The 24,018-nt window shown below is 44.6% G+C and overlaps 1 long non-coding RNA gene across 1 annotated transcript in view; it reads right to left on the bottom strand.

Moving 5' to 3' along the window:
- The window catches only part of LOC144134657 (uncharacterized), a 47,154-nt gene that overhangs the window by 12,302 nt on the left and 10,834 nt on the right, over positions 1–24,018 (bottom strand). The window contains exons 3-5 of the long non-coding RNA XR_013315195.1: positions 23,819–23,848; positions 10,059–10,080; positions 7,714–7,811 (exon numbers count right to left, since the gene is read on the bottom strand). This is a non-coding gene — a long non-coding RNA (uncharacterized LOC144134657). The remainder of the gene's footprint in view (positions 1–7,713; positions 7,812–10,058; positions 10,081–23,818; positions 23,849–24,018) is intronic.

Genomic DNA, 24,018 nt, shown 5'->3' with positions numbered 1-24,018 from the left:
GTGGCAAGCAACAGCGCATCTGTACACTGCGCCAAGCGACGCTTACTTCGAAACCAACCCGCGTCTGCGAATATATCACACCATGCGCGTTCCTTGTGGTTATAAACATTTTAGTGCGAACCCGACCGCGGCAGCTGCGTTTCGATGGAGTTGAAACGCTAAGGCGCTCGTGTGTTGTGCGATGTCAGTGAAAGTTAATGATCCTCAGGTGGTCGAAATTATTTACCGGAGCCCTCTACTACTGCAACTCTTTCTCCCTTTCTTCTTTCACTCCCTCCTTTATCCCTTCCCTTATGGCGCGGTTAAGGTGTCCCAACGATATGGGAGACAGATACTGCGCCGTTTCCTCTCCCCAAAAACCAATTTTAATTTTCATTTTCGAAAGCGCTCTTACGATCGTCAGACCCAGTCAAAGAAAATGGCTGCGGCTTAGCTCTGCTACGCTCGGTTCTGCAAGCGAAAGCAGGATGTTCCGACGCAGTTTGCCGCTTTCGGCACTGGGACCGCGCAGATAACTTCGGCACAGACGGACCAGCGTCCTCTCTCCCTCCTTTCATCGCACAATGGCTGAACTGAAGCACTGGCCTGGCTACAGCGAGAAACTGCGTGCGGCAGAGAGAGCTGTGCCGTCTCCCTTCCAAGCGATCGGTGAGTCACGTGGTTTGTCACGTCTGGCGAGCCAACGGTCGGTGCAGCGCCGACGCGCCGCTGCGGCGTGTCACGTGGTATCCCTATTTCACTTCAAGCTGAAACTGTCACGCGCGGAGAAAATTCCTGCACTAGGCCACTAAAGCTTTCCCTTCAGAATCTTGCTCGTGCCGTAGCAACTGTGATGGCAATGATAACCCTATATATTATAGCTGCTGTGTGTATCTTGCTTGTGCATCTCTCGTTGCTGTAGTGAGTGAGACGCCAAGAGGCACGAATTTTGCCCGGGCCACCCCGGAAATTTCACCTCGTTCAATCTGGACCAAAATCGATGCCCAACCATTATTTTCTGCATCCGACACGATGGCGACCTCCCTATCTGGCACGGGTCACTTCCAAAAATTTAACCCGGGCTACCCCGAAGTATGACCTTGCATGATTTGGAGCGTGATCTATATGCAAGCATTAATGAGGGTGCCCGATATGAAGGCGACCTCAAATGTAACCCGGATTATCTCCAAAATTTGGCCCGGTTCACCCCCGAAATTTGACCTTGGCCGATTTGGACCAAATCGATTTCCAAACATAATCGGGCGTTCCCGACATTAAGACGACCTCCGAATTTGGCCCGGGCTATTACCCTCAATTTGGCCCAGGCCACCCTCGAAATAGTAGTCACGGCTTTATTTGCGCCATCTCGTTGCTATGGTATCGTTTGTCGTGTCGCACTTTACGTCACAGCGTTTAAGCACGTCTCACAACGGTTTAAGCACAGTTAAACCCCGGCTAATTTTCTGTTGAAGCCTGAAGATTAGCTGCGCGTTTTTCTACCTGGAATTACTAGGCGGAGCGCTGCGTCGACTTTATTCCCTCTCTTATATCTGGCGCTGACTGATTAAATGAAACAAAGAAAGCACGAGGTATGGAGAGAGTAACTAGTTCTCTAAAGTTCTCAAATCCTGGTTCAATACAGCGTACCCGATCGCTAAAGTGCGAGAAGTAGGACGGTGCGTTCCACGATGAGAAGCAGTTTCTTTGCGTGCTAAACCTTGCGTTGTGCTTCCTACTTCCTCTAAGCCGCTTAATCCGGAGAAGCAGAAAATTAGTCAGCACGAAAATCACACAGCCACTTTCAACAATGGAAACGCGATCTCTCAGTTGTTTGAAACTTTCTCGTGCGCGCAGCGCATTTGGACATTTGTGACAGGAGTCTAGGTCTCACTCCACCGATAATGTCCGCATTAATGCGCTCTTTTTGCGCCCTTGGCTTTGGAAGAGCCTCACAAGCGCATGCATTGAAGTGCTCGCCTTCAGCTTGGCCAGAGTGACTCTCGGGGTGGTATTTGCTGTGTTCGCCAGGTTGATAGACCTTGAATGTGGAATCCTATTGGCGAGATTCTGTTGGACTGGTGCCCAAAGGCAGACTTGTTGGAGCCCGCGAATGCAAAAGTATGGAAACAACTACGCGTCGTAGTCAATGGTGCTCCCAGATTCCGGTGCTACTTGAAACGTCGCGCTTGGCTGCCCGCTCTGGGTGCTTAAGGCGACTGGCACAAGCTGTTTCGCCTTTTTCGCGCAAATAGAAGGTGCTCGGCACGTAGTCGGGGCTAATGTCATTTGAAAACGGCCACATGCGTTCAACTTATCGTCACACGCACACAATTTAATATCGCACCTCATACCGAGAGGACGACAGAACACAAATGACTTGCAAGCCTTAACTGCCGCACTGTTCGTCGCACGGCCGAACAGAATCCACGAACATTAAGAGACACAAACTAAGTGATCAGATTTCGATTCCGAATTGCAATGCTAGCCGCGAAGCCGATCCTTCGTCGAACTTCTCCCGCTTCACGGCGGCAGTTCCTCGCTTTTGCTCCTGAATGACCGCAGTAAACCCGTGGAAACTTATGCGGCGTTGCGGCTCAACCAACCCCACTACAATTTACAGGCAGGTGGTGAGTTATGTTCAAGAACACGAAAACGTGACACATGCACTGCGGACGGTCTTGCACTTTGTCTACACGGTGAATGTGACTGTCGGAACCAGCGCCGCCACGCTCCGTTGGATGGATGGAAGGTATACGAGCGTCCCCCCTGAAACGAGGTGATCACAGTTCCCACCATGCATGCTCAGCTTTTTTCCTTTATTTTTGTTTAACTGCATTTGTAACAAGTTGCTATTAAAAAACTCGCCATTTTCTTTTAATTTGTCTTCGTACACTTCTAACCTTATGTTACCTCTCTGCTCTTGAGCCACCAATCTTCCAATTGCTTTTAGCTAATTTCCACTGCAGATTTATTTACATGACTATAGTTATCCCTAAACCTTAGGGCCTCAGGAAGAGTGACTGTGCCTGCATCAAAATAGGGGTGGATACCATCATATTTGAGTATGAGGTGTTTTTGGTTTCTATAGATTTACCAGAAAAAGCACATGTGCCATCTTCTTCGTTAAATTTCTTTTTGTAGCTGCGCATTATAAGACGTCCTGATCTAGCTTCAAAGAGTAGGGCCCTGCCTGTCGAGTAATCATAAACCGCTTCCTTCCTGATCTGCCTTCTCCAGTATCGATATAGTTCTACTATATGCTTCTTTTTCATTGAATCTATCCAAGTTTTACCTTCCGCGTTTTTAACATGTTGTTCAATGCTTTTTCTTTCTTCGTCCTCGTGCCTGGCATGCTTACTGGTTAGCTACCTAGTTCTTTTCCGCCGTTGTGAGTCAACGCTCTTTCTGTATAGGTATTTAAATATCTTAGCAGCCCACCTGTTGTCCAATTTCCTCAGGCGTTCTTCGTATAGTATTTTACTCTGACCTTCCCGTGCTTCGAACGATGCCCAGCCCATACCACCTGTATTACCTCGTTTGTGGTTTTCTTTTGGACACCTAGGGCTAATCTTCTAACAGCTCTCTGATTTACATCTAATCGCGACTGAACATCTGCCCTTAGCCATAGAACCACATTCCCCAATGTAATGGATAAGTGGGAGGTACGAGCGTCCCCTTTGAAACAGGGTGATGGCATTTGCCACCATGCTCAGTTTTTTGTTTATTTTTATTTAAGCCCCCCCCCCCCGGGGGTCAGCGACCTCCGTGGAGAGATCGGTTACAAAAATTACAAAAATTTGTGAGTAGTTTCTGATAAAATCAATAATTTCAGACATCACGCTCGTTAAGTATTTCTGATGACTTCTGAGTTAAATTTCTGATCAACTGGTGAATAATAATGGCCACCAAGATTGATTAATACTTGATGTATTTTTCCTTTTTATCTTTTGGTTCATGTCTTTTGCATGCATACTGAATTCATAACGCATTTATGAATGCTTTATGATCGCGCAGCACGTTTTATCCTATCTAACTATTCCCGTCACGCCAGCATTACTTCCATGAAAAGCACCCTTGCCCTGCCGGACCTTTCTTCGCGTCGTAAATGCTTTGGACCTTGTCTTTTTCATAGAATGTATCATCATAACCCTGTGTTAAAGGATCATCTTTTTGCTCGCCCATCATACATATCCTCCCGTTCTGACCACATGTTAAAAGTTGCTGTCCCATGTTTCAGAACAAAAGCGTGTCATAATTCATTTATTCCCAAAACCAGCGGAAACTGGAACGACCTTCCTCCCTCCATCGCTGCCATTTCTGACATTAACAACTTCAAGACCACTGTATTTTCTGCCGCTTTGTAAAATAATAATGTATAATATGCACTCTTTATGTTAAGTACCAATACCACTCCTTTCTGTAATGCCTTCAGGCCTGGAAAGTATTCGAAATAAATAAATAAATAAATTCAATCTAGTGTTATGGCTAACTAAGAAAATGTCGTGATTTTTATTCTTTTAGCAGCTTTTTAATATCACACAGAAGCCTCAGCGCTAAACCGCGCTTTCATATGATGTAAACATCCCATAATGTACTGTATACACCACTTTCACTCAAACGAGAAACAGTGCAGGGCTGTAATCTGCCAATAAGTGCTGGAAACAGCTTCCATCGACATTCTGAAAGGAGCAAGTAACAAGATCAAAAATGCGCCATTACAATTTCAGGAACTACATGCAGCACCACTACACTCACCTCATAAGTACTTCTTCATGGCAAGGGCTCCTGCTTAAATAGTCTCGATAAAACACCGCCTAACAAGTGTTAGAGAGCAGCTGTTAAAAATTAGAAATCACTGCTGCTGGCCGCATTGGAGGAATGCGAAAGCGTTGACGCCTCTTCGAAACTGTTCGCCTTTCAAATTTGGCGCCATGGTTGCTTTCGCGTCCACTTAAACCTTAGTTATTTCTCACTTCCATATATACTATCCAAATCGATTAATTATCGATTTATTCTAATTATCCCCTTTTCACCTCCATCACCCATTTTTACCTTTGAAATTTGGCGCCGTAGTTTGTTCCGCTCACTCTCTATATACCCGTCCAGACTATTGAACCGTAGACTGAATTTTGCCTACGAATAATTCCTCAATGACTGCACATGAATCAAACTTTTTAATTGATTGAAAACTTGTTAATTGACTGCTTTTCATTCGTTAAACACTTTTCACTTCAATTCAAACTTGATTTCGTTTTTTTTTTTGCACAATTTTCTCCGATTTTACCATTCATTGCTGCTTTCCAGTCCACGCACATTATCGTTGTCCACGCTATTGCAAAGTTTTGATATTTTTTGCTCTATTTAATTAACTATTCATCCTATTGAAAACTATTTTGAGACATCATCCTCATATCTTCCTCTATCGATTGCAATCATTCGTTTGACGCTGCCTTTTCTGAGAACGTCACAACTGCTACGGACACGTTTTGGCGACACGACCCGACCGACATAGCCTAGAATTGCTTTCGCATTAATAAGTAGAGTTTTCCCAGATAATTTTGGCGTCATACACGCAATATACGGCAGGTACAAATGAAGAGATTTATCTGTAAAGTTCTGTAATGTGCATCACTATAAGACCCGTGGTGGCTCAGTGGTTAGGGCGCTCGACTACTGATCCGGAGTTCCCGGGTTCGAACCCGACCGCGGCGGCTGCGTCTTTATGGAGGAAAAACGCTGAGGCGCCCGTGTGCTGTGCGATGTCAGTGCACGTCAAAGATCCCCAGGTGGTCGAAATTATTCCGGAGCCCTCCACTACGGCACCTCTCTCTTCCTTTCTTCTTTCACTCCCTCCTTTACCCTTCCCTTACGGTGCGGTTCAGATGTCCAACGATATATGAGACAGATACTGCGCCATTTCCTTTCCTCCAAAACCAATTATTATTATCATCATTATAACAAGAGAAATTAAAAAAAGTTTAAAGCGGCGCTTGAAAAAGACATTGCTCTCATATTGTGAAGACTCAGCTTTTTTTTCATCTGCAAAGTTCATGGAAAAATACAAATATTTGTTCTTAGTCATGTCATAAAATTTATTGCGAAAGTAAATAAATTATTCATGATGTCACTGCGGTAGAAAAGCTAATGCAAAAACTTGAGTCTTGATGTCAGGATTATACGAAAACAAAACATATGTGGCCTTTTGATTAATTTCAGATCACTCACCACGATTTATTGCAGTGATATCAGAAATTCAATTATAATTTTTATGTGGGGCACAATTCGGTGTTTGTGAGTGCGCTGTACGTGTTCTCCCCCTTTCAATGCACTGCCGCGCCTCCAGTCCTCTCGTGCCCTTCCCGAATTTTCAACGGCCTAGCAGTCCAAAAAACGAAAACTGCCCCATGACCAAATTACCGTGCGCTTTCAAAAAGATATCATACGTGAGAGCTTCCTCTACACCTCAAACCTGAAGAAACGCGAATTGCCTCCTTCGCACGTTTTTGCCGTTCGGCAGAAATGTATTAGTCGTGGACGCCAACAATTAGTGGCGCTGACCTTGTCGGTGGTGCTCCCGAAAATGACTGTTGTTAAAGAGAGTGCAAGTCCGCCCTCTCCATCACTCACCGTTGTTGCCTACGCACTTGCCAATGGCGTCTGTGTATAAAGACTGCACGTTTCCCTCCCCGGAAAAGTTAGACCAAACACTTCACCGCTGTCTCGGCATATAAACAAACTGCTACGGGCTGGCGCATACTTGTTGGCCCCTCTCTGCCCTGACAACACAAATGATGCCACCTCAAATTCTCCAAACAGCCAAAAAGTCTCTAACCTTTCACAGGAAGATTCGTCATCCTGTGCTCATCCCTCGGTCCGCGTCCATTCCCCTTAATCTTGTAACTATAAGCCAACTCGCCCAGCTCTCTGATCTAGCCAGTCTATAACATGAAGAAAAAACAGCAGGCGGTTTAACAAGGCTAAGCGCGAAATTGCATCCAGTCGCAATAGTTACGTTCGGGTCATGAGGTCCTTGCGTGTTAAAGCAATTTCACATAAAGTCATTTACCCGGAAGACATTTACCATGAAGGCTTTCACCATAAAGGTTTTCACAATAAGACCTATACCCAAAGGCATTTTCACCTAAAATCATTTATCACAAAGGACTTTGACCTAAATGTCTTTACTAGTGTAAACGCGAAGGCCTGTGAGAAAGCTTCACCTCAGTGAAGGCCTTGAAGTAAATTCCTTCGGGATAAAGGCCTTCACATCACACTAGTATGTCTTCGCTATGCTAAAAGAATCTAATGCTGATGTTCGTCCGGCAGCAAAAGGCGCATTCAGTCTTAATGAAATTGGACTGAAAAACAGGACATATGAACATATTTTCCTACCACCAGAACCACAAAGTAACACCCGGATCAAATGGGCTTCAAGCTAAAGGTTTGTAGATAGGCGTGGTACGTGTACTTTGTCCTTCGACCGTCTGTAGCTTATGGAAGCTGCGCTTTTGTGCATTTCGCCTTTTTGTCATAATGGAGCACTAGAGCGTCGACGAAGACCAACTTTAGTTTATCCTCAGGGTCAATCCAAGAAGAAAAAGTGTGGGACAGTTACTTTATTAGGTGGTTATTATGACGCGCGTACCGTATGATTTATGCTTAACATGCCAGATGCAGCATTTCTGCGTCCCGTAGGGCGGGCAAATTATGTTTTTTAGCTCCTCAGGCTCTCACCTTTTATGGTCCAGGCAACCGTGATAGTCAAGATGATGAGTAACAATGCGATCAGCGCGAGCACCGTCAACGCCAGCAGAGTTGCATCGCTGGATGTGCTGTGTGAACGACAGCGTGCATGTAACAGGTGAAAGATTGCCACCAGCCATTCACTTTTGAAACAAATTCGCGACATCCAATGAAATAGACTAAGGTATAATAAACGAAGAGATATTGAGAACTAAGGCACAACACGAGTTTGACTTGGAGGTTATTCAAATGCTTCGAGTGGAAAGTTCTCGAGCAAAAACACAGCAAGCGTTAATAACAGGATTTCGTAACGTGAAATATCAAGAAATATATGTACCAAATTGAGCATAACTGCGGAGGGAACGTGTGCATTAGAGAAGTTGTGAAATATTTAGATAGTGAATTTTTCTCTATTCATTCGCGAATAACCACAATTTTTTAAGTTTCCACTGCCCAGATTTTAATGAAAACAGCACTCTTATTTTTACATTCTTGCACGCAGCGACGCCCACTTTTTGCGCTGTATACCGTGGTGCATTCCCGATGGAATCCCTGCTATCGGGTTTTGCGCGCTTGCCTCGGTTCTTCGAAAAGCTAACAGAATATAACTGAATTGTTAAAATTGAACTGTGCGAATTTTCAATTCATACTGCAGAAACATTTAAGCTTATATGCTCTTTGCAAAAATGGTCAAGTATTCAAATGGAAAAAAAGAAATCAGTCTAAATAACTACCGTCATGGAATGGCACAACGAGATGTAAGCATAAAATTCACTGAAGGAGAGATGCAGTTTATTCTAGGGTGGCTCATAGATGGCAGTAGCTGCTGTCTAGACTTGGGGAGAGCCTACGTTATCAGCCGCCCTTATTTCGTTTTCTTAGCAAGCGATGGCGCGCTCGGCTAACTTCGCTGGTTTTTGGGGGGTGGCGACCGCGTGACCAAAGGTCGCCACGCCTCGACAAACAGTATGGGTGCCAAAGCACTCGCTAGCGCCGTGCTAGTGCAAGCCAAGTATGCACGCGAGCATATAGACGCCCAACCGTGCAGTCGCATGCGAAAGACCAAAATGAGCTGGCCACTCCATACCGCTCGGCTGCTAATGCCAATAAGCTTTCGCTGATTAATCCATTGATCCAGTAAGCTTAGATATAATAGTTTTTGTAGAAAATGATTACTTCTTTTAAGAATTGAAAATAGCGTTGTATTGCTGAAACTGTCTTCCTTAACACCGTGCTTGAGCCGCGCTATATGTAGGAGACTAGGCAAATGCACTCCCTCTATTGCTTATGGTAAAACACAGATCATTTGACGTGAACATCGATGCTGCAACTCTCAAAGTGCATGAACGCTTACTCCTTACAATAAGCCCAACTTTTGCACCTCTTACGGGCCCTCAATGTGCTCAATGTGGCCGAACGCGTGCAAGCGTCCATTACGTCTCGAAAACTAAACGCACACAATGCAATGCTTGCAGAACCACCTGGAATTAAAGCAAGAATCGCAAGCTTACATGCAATGAAGTTCTAGAGCTACTGCGAAAAAAATTAGGTGCCCTACATGTCACTGCAGTTGGAATTTTGTTGTTTAATCAACGAGTTGTGCCAACCAAAGTTTAATTCAGGGAACCAACAATAGAGATGGGTGGGCAAACTTCTTTACATGGTCTGTTTAGGACGGGAAGAGAATTGCAATTTTGTGCCGTCCAGTGGGTCTCCGTTTTGTCTACTGCAAGACGTCTGGGATGAGAATACTGCCTGCAGCGAACCAGTAGCGTGATGGGAGGAATGCTGTATAGCTTCTAGGATTTGCTTTTCCACAAGACTAGGAGACAATTTACAGACGTAAAGTAGGTCTTTTGAGCGGTGGGAGGCTCTGCTGACCGGCGACCGCCTGACTGGCCAACCGGCCTTCACCTCAAACGGGCCTTCATCTCTTGCAGGGCATCTCAAACCAGTACAGCCCTGGAGAAGGACCCCAGAAACAAGCTCACTTAACTCCTTTTTATTGTTGAGTGAAGTTTTTCCTCCCCTTCCTCCAAAAGACAAATTATTTTGCCTGTACGAATGGCAACTGTTGGAAAACAACCTCGGTTCATCAAAAAACAAATAAATTACTCATGTGGAAATTGCAGTGCAGCTCCTTGAAGTTAAGATTTCAAAGTGTCTCAGCAAGAGAGGGATGGTGTGCCGAAAGGTGTCGTTGGTTCGTTCGTTATATGCCATCGTGAACCTCGTTCTAGAAGGCTAGCTGCGCTGGGGTCGTGAGAGTCACTCATGAACTACGCTCAGGATGCCATCGTCATGCGCGACACGAGATGCAAATCCATCGTACTCACTCGCTGTCCGTGTTTGCGGGGACTGAAAAGAAGAAAAACAAACAGCAATAAGTGTCGTGCTAAAAGAGACAGCATAAGTGGATGTTTTTGCTAACACGTATATTGGTAAGTGTGCCAAAACCCGAAGGCGGCACTTATGGCAGTCACAAGCGTTAAATTTTAATTCGTCATTGATACGTCACTACAAAAACAATCGATGTAAAAAGAATCTTTAGGTGAGTTTGTGCAGTTTACAGAACGCGAGGAAATACTTCGAAATCCAGGTTGATCAAGCAAACAATCAGTAAAACACAGCAACATCGAAAAAAATAGCTGAAAACTACAACGTAAAATTTTGAAAAACTTCTCTGATGTTTTCTTATGTTGAAAATTAACCTTTCTCACGCTTCCCTTCTAACCTGCACCAACAACACATCCTGAAGAAATACAAGTTTCAAGGCACAGATTGTGGTCTCTAAATTTAAATTTCGGTCTGCCTCATCAACATCCTGTGGAGATGAATTCTTCCCACAGAGTAGGTTCATCAAAAAACAAATAAATTACGCGTGTGGGCATCGCAGTGCAGCTCCTTGAGTTCAAATTTCCAAGTGTCTCATGAAGAGAGTATGCTACGGTATGGGAAAACTGTCTGCGGCATTGAGGTTGATGCACGGGCGGGTGACGATTACTTCCGCAAGCGTGCTTTTTCGCATGCCCAATTCCCACCAAATGGTTTGCAACCTGCCGGCATAAGCTCGTAGCTTCGATTGCAATTGTAGGCATGGTTGTCCTCCAGTGTAGCCGAAGTGTTTCATGTTTGAAAGGACGCGCTTTTACCAACTATATCAATTACAAGCTCAAAGACGGGGCCAGTTTACTCAAGTGCAGGATGAGAAAGAACTCTAAGGGCAGACGAAATACGGATCGGAAAACACTGACAAGCGCTTGCATTCATTGCCCTGTCAATCTTTTGTTTTCCCTTCAGGCAATTTTTATCGTATATATCAAGTATGGGCACGAGATATGCCGCTGGAATTTTTTTGTCGACCATAAGCGCCCTTTAGAATAGCCTGGAGGATACCAGACACCATTCAAAATGGTTGAATGGAGAAATTTATCTATTATTTCTGCAACAGAATCCGTTCGCCATAGCTCACCTGTCTGCTACGTTGACACTAGTACTACAGTCGGTGAAACCAAGACAAATATTTCTCAGATACTGTAAGAAATTTCATGCGCCGCCATCTGCGAAACTCGGGGCGCTATATATAAAAAATAACAGAAAGCCTATTGCACAAAGAGAATTTGCTTCATCACTCACATAGGATGCACGCGCACCCGCCAACGCTTTCAACGGCCATTTCCAGTTTGTGTTCACACGTTTTTCCTTTCGAAGCCACTTTGCGGGTGAATCTGCTTCAGTGATGAGCGATGTCGTTATAACAGAGCATGGTATATGGCAACTCTACACAATTATCGGCACGAAAAAGGTGTCCGGTCTCGATGACCGTTCCGATAAATTCCTAAAATAATACGTCGAACAACTAGCCTAGTTCTTAAGAATGATTTTTATGGCGTCGGTTCAAGCAGCCGCACAGGCCTCAGAATGGCAGGCCGCAATAGTAATCCGGATTCACAAAGGGTCTCAGATCCGTGTTCCCACATATAAATGGCGTCTATTTAACGCACGTATAAGAGCGGTTTTTCTGGAAATGAATGTAGAAGTTTAGTTTAAAACATAGTGACTGGCTAGTTGGTTCTGCATACTGGAAAATTTGCGGCGCAGCAGTAACAAATACAGTAGAAGTTTAGACTTCAGTAGCCCCATAAAGTGTTTATTATTATCGTGCAAACATTTTTATGTGGTTACTGGAGTCTAAACTTCGGCAGCCATTTTCAGAAAAACCGCTCATATACCTGCGTTACACAGACGATCTTTTATTGATAGGGGAACACGGATTTGAGGCTTCAAACGCATTCGTCTCGCAACTTGATTCCTTCCACTGTAACATTAAATTTACCGAGCATTACTCTACAACTCAAGTCAATTTTCTCGACACTACGGTCCGTTTAGAAAACAGCCAGGTTGAAACCACACTCTAGAAAAAGCCCACAGACCAGCAGCAGTACTTGAATTTCACTAGCCATCATCCAAAACACTGCACGCGAGGCACATTTGTAGGACAGACAACGTGCCTGAGCAGAATATGTTCCGACGACGACTATTTTAAACACCTCCACTCCCTAAAGAACGCCCTAGTTGCTAGGAACCATCCTAGAGAAATAATGCTTTCCGACCAGCAACCAGTCTTAAACCAGGCGAGGTACTTAAAAAACGAACAGAAGCTAACAGTAATTGGCGTCCTGGAATTTTAACAAAATAGTAGAACGCCCTTCCGAACACAAAGAATGTTCTGCGGAAATACCTATTTTAACTGGCTATGATCGTCTCAAAAAATTATTTCCCGACACACCAGGGGTAGAATATATAGAGGCTACGCAAACCTGAGACAATCTCGCACACGCTTGGCTTGATAAGAAACACCAGCTACACTTATTCCATGCTCTCGTCCTAGATGCAAACATGCAAGCATTTACAAATCGATGCTATACAAGGAGCACGGCAAGCCACTTCAGCTTCGGTATAAAGGCTAGCTTTAACTGTGCGTCGTCTAATGCTTTCTACATGCTTTAATACTCCTATTGTCAGATACATTATATCAGAGAAACCGGGACATCAATGAGCACCGGACTAAATGGTCATCGAGCTATCACAGCAAGCCATCTACAGAAGATGGTGCTGGAACATTTTTATCAACACGGTCACAACAACGACGAACTTAATCTGGTCATTCCTCAATCGTTCTTCAAATCAGATTTGAACAGAAAATAGAGAGAGGCATTCCTAATTTACAAATCTAAAACCTGACAAAAAACAGGGATAGACATCTGAAAGAAACTTAGATCTATCAGGTAGATTCCGTCGCTGGCGAAACTCATTAAGCAAGGCTAGCACATTGTCAGAGCATTTACCTGCACTTCATGACCATCATCTGCCTGACTACGCCCACTACAAGGGAAAGGCTTCTCCCATGTCTCTCCAATTAACCCTGCCTGTTGCCAGCTGTGCTCATTGTATGTCCGCAAACTTTTTAATCTCACCCGCCCACCTAACTTTCTGCCCTCCCCCCCCCCCTCTCTCCCCATATGCTTGCCTTATCTTCGAATCCACTCCATAACTCTTAAGGACCAGCGATTATCTTGCGTGCGCATTCCATGCCCTGTCCAATTTCATTTCTCCATCTTGATTTTGACTAGGATGCCATTAAGCTGTTTGCTCCCTCGCCCACTCTGCCCGCTTCCGGTCTCTTGTCGTTACACCTATCATTTTTCTTTCTATAGGTCGCTGCGTTGTACTTGACTTAATTTGAACCCTTTTCGTTGGCCTCCACATTTCTGTCTCGTAGGTAAGTACCGGTAACATACAGCTCTTGTACACTTTTCTCCTTAGGGATATTGGTAAACTGCCATTCATGATCTGCGAGCTTGCCATTTGCGCTCCATTCCATTATTCTTCAAGTTATTTCCCTCTCATGATCCGGTTCGCCTCCCTATGTAGGCGTATTCCTTTACCCATTCCAGAACCTTGCTACCAATTGTGAACTGCTGTTTCCTTCCTAGATGGTTGAACAGGGTGGATTTGGCCACCCTGGTGTAGTACTTGGCCACAACTTCCCTCCTCGGAGGGATGGCCCTCAGGCCCCAGCTGCTGTGGAGACACTAACCAAGGCGGTGGTGAGACCTGTGACCCAAAGGAGGGTGCTAATAACCACTGGCTCCGGACAGGCCTCCACTGGAATATAAACCGGGCAACGTTTAACGATAGAACCTTATCCAGTGAGGCTAGTCAAGCAATGCTGTTCGAAAAGCTAGCGCGCATTAAGTAGGATGCCATAGGGCATATTGAAGTCAGTAGTGCTTTGACAGCACTGTATACAGCCGCTTAATCATTTCTTCCACCCTATGCCCAGATCCATTCTTTTAATTTTCAAGAACAATTTTTTGTGTTGTCTTTGTTAAATTTTTATTTTCCCTTGTGCCCTGCTTCTGCTTTCATGGCTTCTGAGCAATACTTTTTTCCTGGGTGCTTTACCGACCACCCGCCCTTTCTTTTCATGCTTTCTCTGTTTTCTCTATTTCCTTTCTTATATTTTTCGGTATTTTGTTTCGCCATTATAATTAATTCCTTATTTGACACTTTCAGGACAACGCAGCCAGTAAAAGCAAGCCACCTGTCGCAGATGTACACAAAGCCTTTCAAGCCCACGCTCGCTATCTGTTCACGTTTTAGATCCCCGGATTCCTTTCTTTTGAGCTGTTCCTTTTCTTTTCACGGTTTTGCAGGTCAGCAGATTAATAAACTTTAGCAGCCGTCATTCCTGGAGAAGGTTCACCCTCGCCGTCCTAACATTATTCCCACTTCACACCTTCCTCCTCCTCACTGGTCCTTCCTCCTCTGAGGAATTGAGGAATGACCCTATTTAGACCCTGCCAACGATGAACGCTTTGCCCAGACAAAGACAAATCCTCTTGTGGAAACGTGGGCATGCATTCTGATGTACCCCCTTTGTTTACTTTGTGATTATCAAGAACGTGTGACCAACTTCTCTCTACCGAAGACACAAGTGAAGGATACTTGGAGGCTACACAAAAATCCCTGAGATTTTTTTTTCTCGAAATTGACCCACAATCTCCCCCTATCGGTGCGCATCTTGGGAACAAGTCCATGATAGAGAGCGGTTAATTATACTGTTCTTGATAATCACAAAGCGAAGAAGGGTGGGAAAACCTCAGGCTGCTTGCCAACGTTTAGACAAGAGGACTTGTCTTTGTCTGGGCAAAGCGTTCATTATTGGCGCGGTTTAACTAGGGTCATCCCTCCCCTCAGGGGGCCTTCCTGCCCGGAGGAATGATCCTATTTAAACCCCACCAGTCATGAGCGCTTTGCCCAGAAGACAAGTCCTCTTGTCGAGACGTTGGCAAGCACCCTGAGGTTTTCCCTCCCTTCTTTAATTTGTTATTATCTTAGAAACCATAGTTCCACTAACGTGACGCGTAAGCACTTCCACATGAAAATCGCGACAATTTTCCTTTGTCTGCAGGTAAGGCCGGTAAGTGGCGGATTTGCGTACCATGAATGGTGATAGGGCGATCCATTTCAGGAGGAAGGTAGGCGAAAGGAGGGAGAGGCAGGAAAGGAGGTGGTGGAGGGAAAGAAGGAGGCACGGGTGGAGCGTAGAAGGGGTTGGCGTAGGGCACGAAGGAAGGAAAGTAGGAGAGGGCGTGTGGCGCCGGTGGTTGCTCGAAGTTCGTGTCGTCTGGAGGAAAAAGGAAGGCATGATAAGAAGGGCACTCAGTGGGAAGACATCTCAACACTGAGGATCATCGAAACGTTAGACTGCCAACTTTGTGTTCTTTAGAAAGCGGTACACATAGAAGACGTCGGGAAGTTACTGCTTCGTGGACGAAAATGCATCCACAATAACAAAATGTGGTCAATGTTTTATGGCACTAGCACTTGAATTATGCAGCGGCCAATGCATGTCGCAAGCATGCTTTAATTTTCCGTTGCAAATAGAGAATACAAAAAGGCCACACTATCAAGAAAACGTAAGTCAATGAAGTACGTCGTTTGGTAATAGCCGGCCATCGTGGTCCAATAGCGGTAGCTCACATGTACCGAACGAAGAATGTACGGGGTTCAAATGGTGATGGTGGCATGTGCACGGACGTTTTAAATCGAAGTCCTTTATGGCTTTAGTTTACCTATAACCCAGAATTCTACCGTAGAATCTACAACATGCCGTCAACTTTAATTACTTATTGAATTATTTCACTTCAACATATAAATACAGTTATTTTAATTTAGGCGACTTCAATTACCAAGTGCCAACCGTTGGAAGCGGTAGCAACCTTCACCACCTGCCACAGTTGGCAGGTGGGAAAGTAGAGAGAAGGAAATCCCCCTCTTTCTGTTCAGAATGGAGAGAGAGAGCAAGTAAGAAAAAGAAGGGAGATGAGTTAGGTGGCGACATGTTGCAATTTCACTGATTCAGATGAGCATGGCTAGGCTTTCTCCCATGACTGACTATGTAGTTCATTCCACGGACTAAGACAGGTCCACATGGCTAAACCAAGCTGTAAGGGCTTTCGCTGGTTAGAGCGCTGAGCCGGTAAGCTCTGCTGCAATATTGTTTTAAAAGCACTACAGCGGTTCTTTAGGGCAGCGTTTGACTCTAAGAGGGCAGACTTAATATAAAGATTTTGTTTAAAATTATTTATTTTTCTTGATGTCTAGCTCTTTATGGTTAGCTAAAGGCATGCTACAATCAGAGTTTTTTTTTTCTCATTGGCTGATAGCGGGTCATAATCCCTCATTTTTCACCTTTACTCTTAATGCAAAAGATGGACGGAGAAAGGCCACACAATCCCTGGTATGCAGTATCATGCGGCTAAAGTATGCCAGAGCTTGTGCACAGTGTTCCGAAAAGCAGAGATGCCGTAACAAAACAAATGCGCACTCAGGAGCTACAGCCGCCTAAATCTTTACCTGGCGTGCGTGACTGCCACTTTTTCTGCTCTCCTGCGCTTTGCGACGAAGCAATTAAACTTGCGGAAAGCTCAATTTTGCAGGGGCTTAGTGAGTCTACGCTTAGACTTGATATTATCGCAAGTTTTCTTCGACGAAATCTGCAGTAGTACGTGAAACGCAGCCGTCAGGCCCGTAAGCTGAAGATTTGGCCGGCTGTACTGCTGCACACCTTGATGGAACATTAAACGCGTGGCTCCCGTTTGACACAACGAGTTTATAACTTTTTGCCCGACTTGATGAGTATGCATCTACCACACCCGATCTCCGTAGCTTCAAAGATGAGCTACAGGACGTTTCTGGGCCACGGTGAAGGTTAAAAGCACGAAATCCTCCGTGGCGTATGACGAAGCCACACATTATAATACACTTCCTGACGGAAGCCTGTCTGGTTCAATTCTTCCTGCATATGGAGGCGCAAGGACTCGCCATGGGAATAGAAAAATGAAAGAGGTGCAAAATCACTGACGTATCTGCATTCGCAGGGTTGGCTTGTTCACTGTGGGACGAAAAGTAATGCCCCATTGCTTATCAACGATAAAGATGCCTGTGAAGCGCATGTGTATCCCAAGCAGACTATCTCGCGTCCGGTTTATTGCTTTGGTCGTTGTTTTAACAGGTTGCAGTCGCTCTATACTATGTGGAATACGTGAAAACACTACAGCGACACTTAAGTCACCTGGAGAGTGGAATGCAATACCACATTTTGTGCCATCTTCTTTTGCAACTTTTGCGCCTGTTTGTGTCAGTTTCAATACAATTTTAGTTCTATCAACCAGAAAATTTTAATTGTTTGCTGCAGTGGCAGGTATTCGCAATGCTCGGACGATGGCGACACTCACCTCCATGGGATTTGTTTTTCTTCAGTTCTCGACCTAGGTTGCTGCTTTGAAACTAGGCTGCTCACGATATGTTGGACAAGCTGTGATCACGTCACAAGATAACGTAACCTCTCTGAACCAATCAACGTGGTGGATGGTTAGGGCAAGTTATGATTACGTGACAAGGTCAAGTGACCTTTCTCCATCAATCGGCGACTTTTGTGACATCGAACATGGCAGGGGTTTCTGTATCACGAAGCTCTGACGCTCTCGAATTAAACACCGTTCGCTCTCTTGCTGGTTGCAACGACATATGTCACGCTGGGCCAAGACACCACATAAAGAATAGTTGAAAAGATGCAAAAAATGCTCTGAAGGAGATAAGAAAAAAAGAAATGTTGCGAAAAATGCAGGACGATCAAAGAGGGAGGCCGTTATGCGGGCTATGCTGTATCGAACAGACGGGAAGGTGTATGAACTAGCCATTGCGGTAGCAGATGAGGCATGTAGAGCGTGGCACGACCAGCCACTTAGACACACCTTAGGGAGGTTTAGCATACCGGAGGCACATAAAGGCGGTGACGTATGCCGGTTTTACGGACGCCTGTTGCGCACGCGCAGTGATCTTATCCGGGTGCACGCTTACCACTGCGCATGCGCAGCTCGTGTGCGTAAAACCGGTGTACGTGTCCCCTAGTATGCTCCTCCGGTATGCTAAATCACTCTATTGAACCCAACCCAATCAAGCCTGGAAACCAATTTTCAATCATTGCAAATACTTAGAAAAGAGACAATGGAGAAAATAGGCGAGAGATTTTTGAAGCATTGTGCATTTTCTGAAAGGCGATGTAAACTTCAGCACCGCATGTTTGTTTCTGCAGCCAAAGAATATTGCTTGCCTGTTAAGGTAAGACTGGTGTTTCTTTTGTTGCAGCACCATTTTTTTCTTGGTTTTTGATCGATCTTTTTTTTGTTAACTGTATGTTATTTTCAGACGACACGTTGGGTCCTTTTGAGATGCTCGTGTTGTCAGCTCAAATATCTATCCAGTTTTTAATGCGCGCAAGTGTATTCCGTTTCGTCAAATTTTGTGGTAATTTATTCTGCGTGAAGTCATGTAAACATACTTCTCCAAGATGTTTTAAAATTCCACCATCCTGATAAAAACTACCTCTACTGTCAGGTCCTCCGCCACAACGGCTCGGCGCCTTGCATATTTGGTGCACTCAAGCTACACCAGAAATGAGCCGCTACATCTCGTTGTTGATCTTACCCAGTCTGTAGACAATGCGTGGTTGCCTGCACAGGCTGCTTGTTCCTTTGAGCGGACGTGCGTACTCCCACGACAAATATTCAATACATTATATTGACTCGTTGATAGACGCAAAAGCCGACTCCATGCTGTCGTTCGACGTTAAATCTACGTTCATATGTGTCTAATTCGGCTTAGAATTTGAGTATACACATAGGCTCTAATCAACGACTACTATTTGTCGGAACGCACACCCATTGCAATACAACGACCTTTGCCGGGTCCTCAAATTCTCCCTATAGGATAAGTATTTTACACTTAGCAAGACTGTCTATAAATGAGGCTTCTGGTTGCAAAGATGGCTTTTATTTTCTTCGCTTGTGCCAACCTGGTCCTGGAAACCATCTTGAGCTGAACGTTTGCTTCATTCGTCTAGCTGACCGAGTTATTTCTATGGTACGCAGATGACTGCTTTTGCACCAAGCGACGACTGAACGCTGAAAGGATTCCGTAGCTTTTCAACTCAGTTCAAGAAAGCACACACTTCGCAACGAAAGAAGTCAGCGGATATCTTCCCTCCCACGACGTCCTAATCCAGCAATCAACTAATCGTTTGCCGACGTCTGTGTACAAGAAATCTACTCGAAAGGAGATACATAAATTTTCTTTGAACGCACTCAATCGGACAGTCGTGATCCGTCGCCTTGGCTTCATTCAACTGAGATATCAGACTGTCCATGAGAAAAGGAGCGCGAAAACAAAACGACGAAGACAGAACACACAGCACGAGCGCTAACTTCCGACTAAAGGAGAAACACAAAATCGTGTCGACCAGGACTTGAGCCTAACGACCAAGCGCATGCGCCAAGGCTGGGAACCGGAAAAAAAATGTAAGGAAAAAATTCAAAGGAAAAACGGCATAAGAAGATAAAGGTTATTGGAAACCTAAGAATCTCAATTCGCGTTTAGATAAGAATATGGAAGGCTCGCTGACACACAGATCATGCAAAGTAGCTATCTGTGTAGCTTCAAAGATTTCTCCAGTCAATTTATCTCTACTTCTGCCAACGACAGAGCATTTATCCTGAAATGGCACGCACCCGCACTCGTTGCAGTGCACGGCCATGTTGCTGCCCGTTATCGACTTGTTGTTATGTTGTTATTGTGTTCACGAAGCCTTTCGTTGAGGCACCTACCGGACTGTCCCACGTACTGCTTGCCACAGGACCGCGGGATGCTGTAAACGATGCACTCAGTGCACTTAACAAATCTTTTTCGGTGTCGAATGTTACACTTCGCATAATGGGAACGTTGTTCGGCGGGCAGGGACCTTTTGCAAATGGCACTTACTTTATCTGGGGCTGTATAAACCACTTGAGCATTTGCCTTCTTTCCTCTTTTCTTTAGGTTGTGCGACAGACCATGGGTATAGGGGATGACAGCTGTCATGCCTTGCGTTTTATCTGTCACTCTTCCTTCTTTCTGAAGCTTCTTCTTAAGCAAACCTTCTGCCACTGAAACGCAGATATCATTATGATACCCTGCTTAGAGGAATCTTCTAAGTTGTACTCAAAAGCTCTAGCTGCTAAGATGAGGGCATGACTTTTCGAGAGCATTTTGCATGAATAGATTAATGATGCTCGTTTTACGAGTATTGAATGAGCTTACTTGTAAGGCAGAAGAGGTTTCTTAGCTAGGGGTGAATAGCACCAACAAACGTGATTGTCCATGAACTTAATGCGGATGTCAAGAAACTGGATCTCTGAGTCAGTGGGAATTTCACTTGTCAACGTTAGCGGGAGAAAGCACCCCTGTGCAATGGCAAAAAGGTCCGCTGAGACTTTCTCAAGGAGCGAAGGAGTACAGTCAATAAGGAATAAAAATCGTCAACATATCTAAAAACTTTTACCACACATGAAGTGGCAAGTCGATCTTGAAGAATCCTATCCAAATGTGCAAGGTATAGGTCGCTCAGTACAGGGGTCAAGCACTACCCAATACACACTCCCTGTTTTTGAATATGAGGAGTGCCCTGCCAATTAATTAAGGTGGAGTGGAGATAGAACGAAAGCAATTCCAAAATTTTCTCAACATACAAGCCAGATTCATTTTGAAAAGCAACCGCACCGTGATGAAGAATGAATTCTTCAACAATGCTGAGTAGGTTATCATAGGGAAAAGAGTAATACAAGTCTTTGACATCAATGGAAAACCCGAGAAAACTCCTGTCATTCAGAGATTTCACAGCATTAACGACTTCGTTTGAACTTCTTGCAAGAAATGGGCCATTAACGGACAATACATTTAGCTTTTCTTTAAGAAAAACAGCAACAGACTTCTGCTGAGGGACTTGTTCAGAAATGATGACTCTGAATGGTATGTCAATCTCATGAGTCTTTGCGCTGAAAAATACTTGTAGGAAAAGGTGCTTACTATTATCAATGCTTTTTTGCCACTTTATCAAGATTGAGATTTTCACATAGCTTTTTAGCTTGAGCCTTAAGCTTTTGAAAACAACCATTTTTACTGCTGTTAAAAACCTGTGTGACAGCAAGGTGGGCTTTCTCATTAAAGGAATCATGGCTGAAAACAGCAAAACCTCCCTCTTTGTCGGAAGGGAGGACACAAAGGGACTGCTCATTTAGCACGGACACTATGCGGTTCACATTAATTTTTGAAGGTCGAGGCTTACAGAAGGACAGGACGTCGACTCTGTCGGCGGTGCAACGGCTGGAGTCCTCTTGTGCTCCAGACCGAACAAACGACCGGAGAAAACCAGTGAAACAAAAGAAAGTCGTACAAGAAACAGGTAACGGGGATGCTTCTATCGCAAGACCCTCTTGCTGCTGCCCCTCGACCAAAGCCAACACAAAATGAAAAGTGGCGGCCATTCCCCTCTACCCACGGCGTCAACGAAAATTTCTTTCAACCTTGATAGACGAAGTCCAAGTGGCCCATGTTCATTCAGCATTCTAGGAGACTGACTTGTAGGTGTGGTGAACTCCCTAAAGCAAACTGCCCTGGGATGACGCAAAAAACTTACTGCGGAGGCTGCGAAAGAGCATGGGTAGGCACGAGAGGCGATTTCAAACAAGATTTGAAGGAACATGAACGAGACGTGAAGAAAAAGTAGTAGCCAACGTAGTTAAACCGAGCAGACGTGGGAAAGCATGTGTTTCGCAGGGTTGGCTCATGGATTTGCATTGCTGGGTCGTCGGCGCGTCTGGTGGAAATATTAGTGTGATAGTAGTATTAATTGATAAAGACAACGACGTGCGATGCACCGCGCGAGAGTACGTTCAACGCGAGGCGTCATTGGCTCGGCACTACAATAGTGCTCTCGTGCACGGGCCACTGAAGCTTATCGGTTCGCGCAGGCGCGGTTTTCGAAACCAAGTTGCGGGAATATGAATTTTCTTTATTTATTTGGCGTAAACCCACATACATCGCAATATGTTGCTTGGAGATTACCCATCGGAATAGTGCTTTTGCATTAATAGAACTGTGGCTCCTAACTCTCAGTTAGAGCAAAACAGTGACCGCAAAAATGAGCAGCATTCCGCGCGTAATCCAGAAAAATAAAAAATATTTATCCTCTCCTCATCAAGTTCCTACAGATACAAGAGAGGACTGAAGAAAAAAAAGGAAGTGGGGTAATCTACTCGTAAATCCTTGATAAGCAACGACCCGTGAATTTTCGTCCCAATGTGAAGTAGGGAACTCCTATCCCTGCCGAAAAGTTAGTGCTTTTAACTTCACTGCTTCTTCGATGGTCTTGGTGAGTGCTTCTTTATCCACGTGAGGAATAAGTAACTTTTCGTAGAGCTATTTAGGCGTAGTCTAAATTAATGTTTGAGTGCGAGCATGCGTGCGTGAAAGCATGCATGCATGCATGCATACACGCGTGAGTATGTAGGCGTGAGTGCGGCGCATGTGCATGCGCCTGTTATCTATGCAGCAACCAGAAGTACAGCCGTAATCATAATTTTCATCATTTTCAATACGCCCACAGCAAGGCAAAGACCTCTCCCATGTCTCTCTAATTGACCCTGTCCTTTGCCAGGTGCGGCCACCGTATCCCCGCTAACTTAGTCTCATCCGCCCACCCGACTTTGTGCCGCTCCTTATTACGATTGGCTTCTCTTAGAATATACGCTGTTACCCTTAACGAGTAGCGGTTATCTTGCCTTCGCATTACGTGCCCTGCCCAAGCCCATTTCTTCCACCTGATTTCGACCAGGATGTCGTTAACTTGCATTTGTTCCCTCATCCACTCTGCCCGCTTCCGTTCTCCTAATGTTACAGATATCAGCTTTCCTTCCATAGCTCACTTTGTTGTCCTTAACTAAGCTGAATCATTTTCGGGAACCTCCACGTTTCTACCTCAAAGGTAAGTACCGGTAAGATATAGCTGCTGCATACTTTTGTCTTGAGGGATATTCGTAAACTGCCTTTTATGATCTTCGAGAAGGTGGCATATACGCTCCACCGCATTCTTATTATTCTAGTTGTTTCCGTCCCATGATTCGGATCAGCGGTCACTACCTGCCCTAAGTAGATGTATTCCTTCCCCGTATTAAGACTATTAACTATAACCAACCTTTTTCCAAAGGTTGAAAACGCCTGAGGCTGCGTTGTAACTTGTTTAGGATGTATTGTTTTGTTGTAAGTGAGTTAAGACGAATTCTCAATAAAAAACAAAAAAAAACTCACTGACGCAGATGACGCGACAAGTTCAGTAGTGGTAATTCAGCCGATCTATATGAAATATTGCAAATATTTTCTATTGTGAAAACACTGCAGAGGTGCAGACAAAGTCTTGAAAGGAAAAATGACTCGTTTCTTTCGGAGGTTTGCTTTAATGAGTGTCATATTTAAAGGCTGATTGATTCGCTCAGCTTGCAAAAAGAGAAAACGTTAAATTACAGAGTTATTTTCAAAACACAAATAAAAATTACAACGTAATGCTATGAACGTGCGCACAGAGTCATGGCTGAAAGTTGTGAGGAGAAACTCCTATAGCGCCTCTCCTGTTGCGTATTGTAGCTAGTGTTATTACCTGGTAATGGCTCACCGGGCTGAATGGGGTCTATGGAAAGAAAAGGAATAGACGAACATGTCTGTTAAGTACACAAAACTTCTGACGTCAGAAGGATGACGCTGTAAAGCTTGTGCAGGCATTCATCAAGTCTTCATTATTTGCACACATTTGACTTAGTCACAACGCACTACTAGGAAGATTATAGTCACACAACAAAA

This window comes from Amblyomma americanum, chromosome 5, assembly GCF_052857255.1.
Source record: "Amblyomma americanum isolate KBUSLIRL-KWMA chromosome 5, ASM5285725v1, whole genome shotgun sequence".
Classification (NCBI taxonomy): Eukaryota; Metazoa; Arthropoda; class Arachnida; order Ixodida; family Ixodidae; genus Amblyomma; species Amblyomma americanum.
Note: the sequence above shows the minus strand (reverse complement) of the source record. Positions and strands in the feature narration are given on the sequence as shown.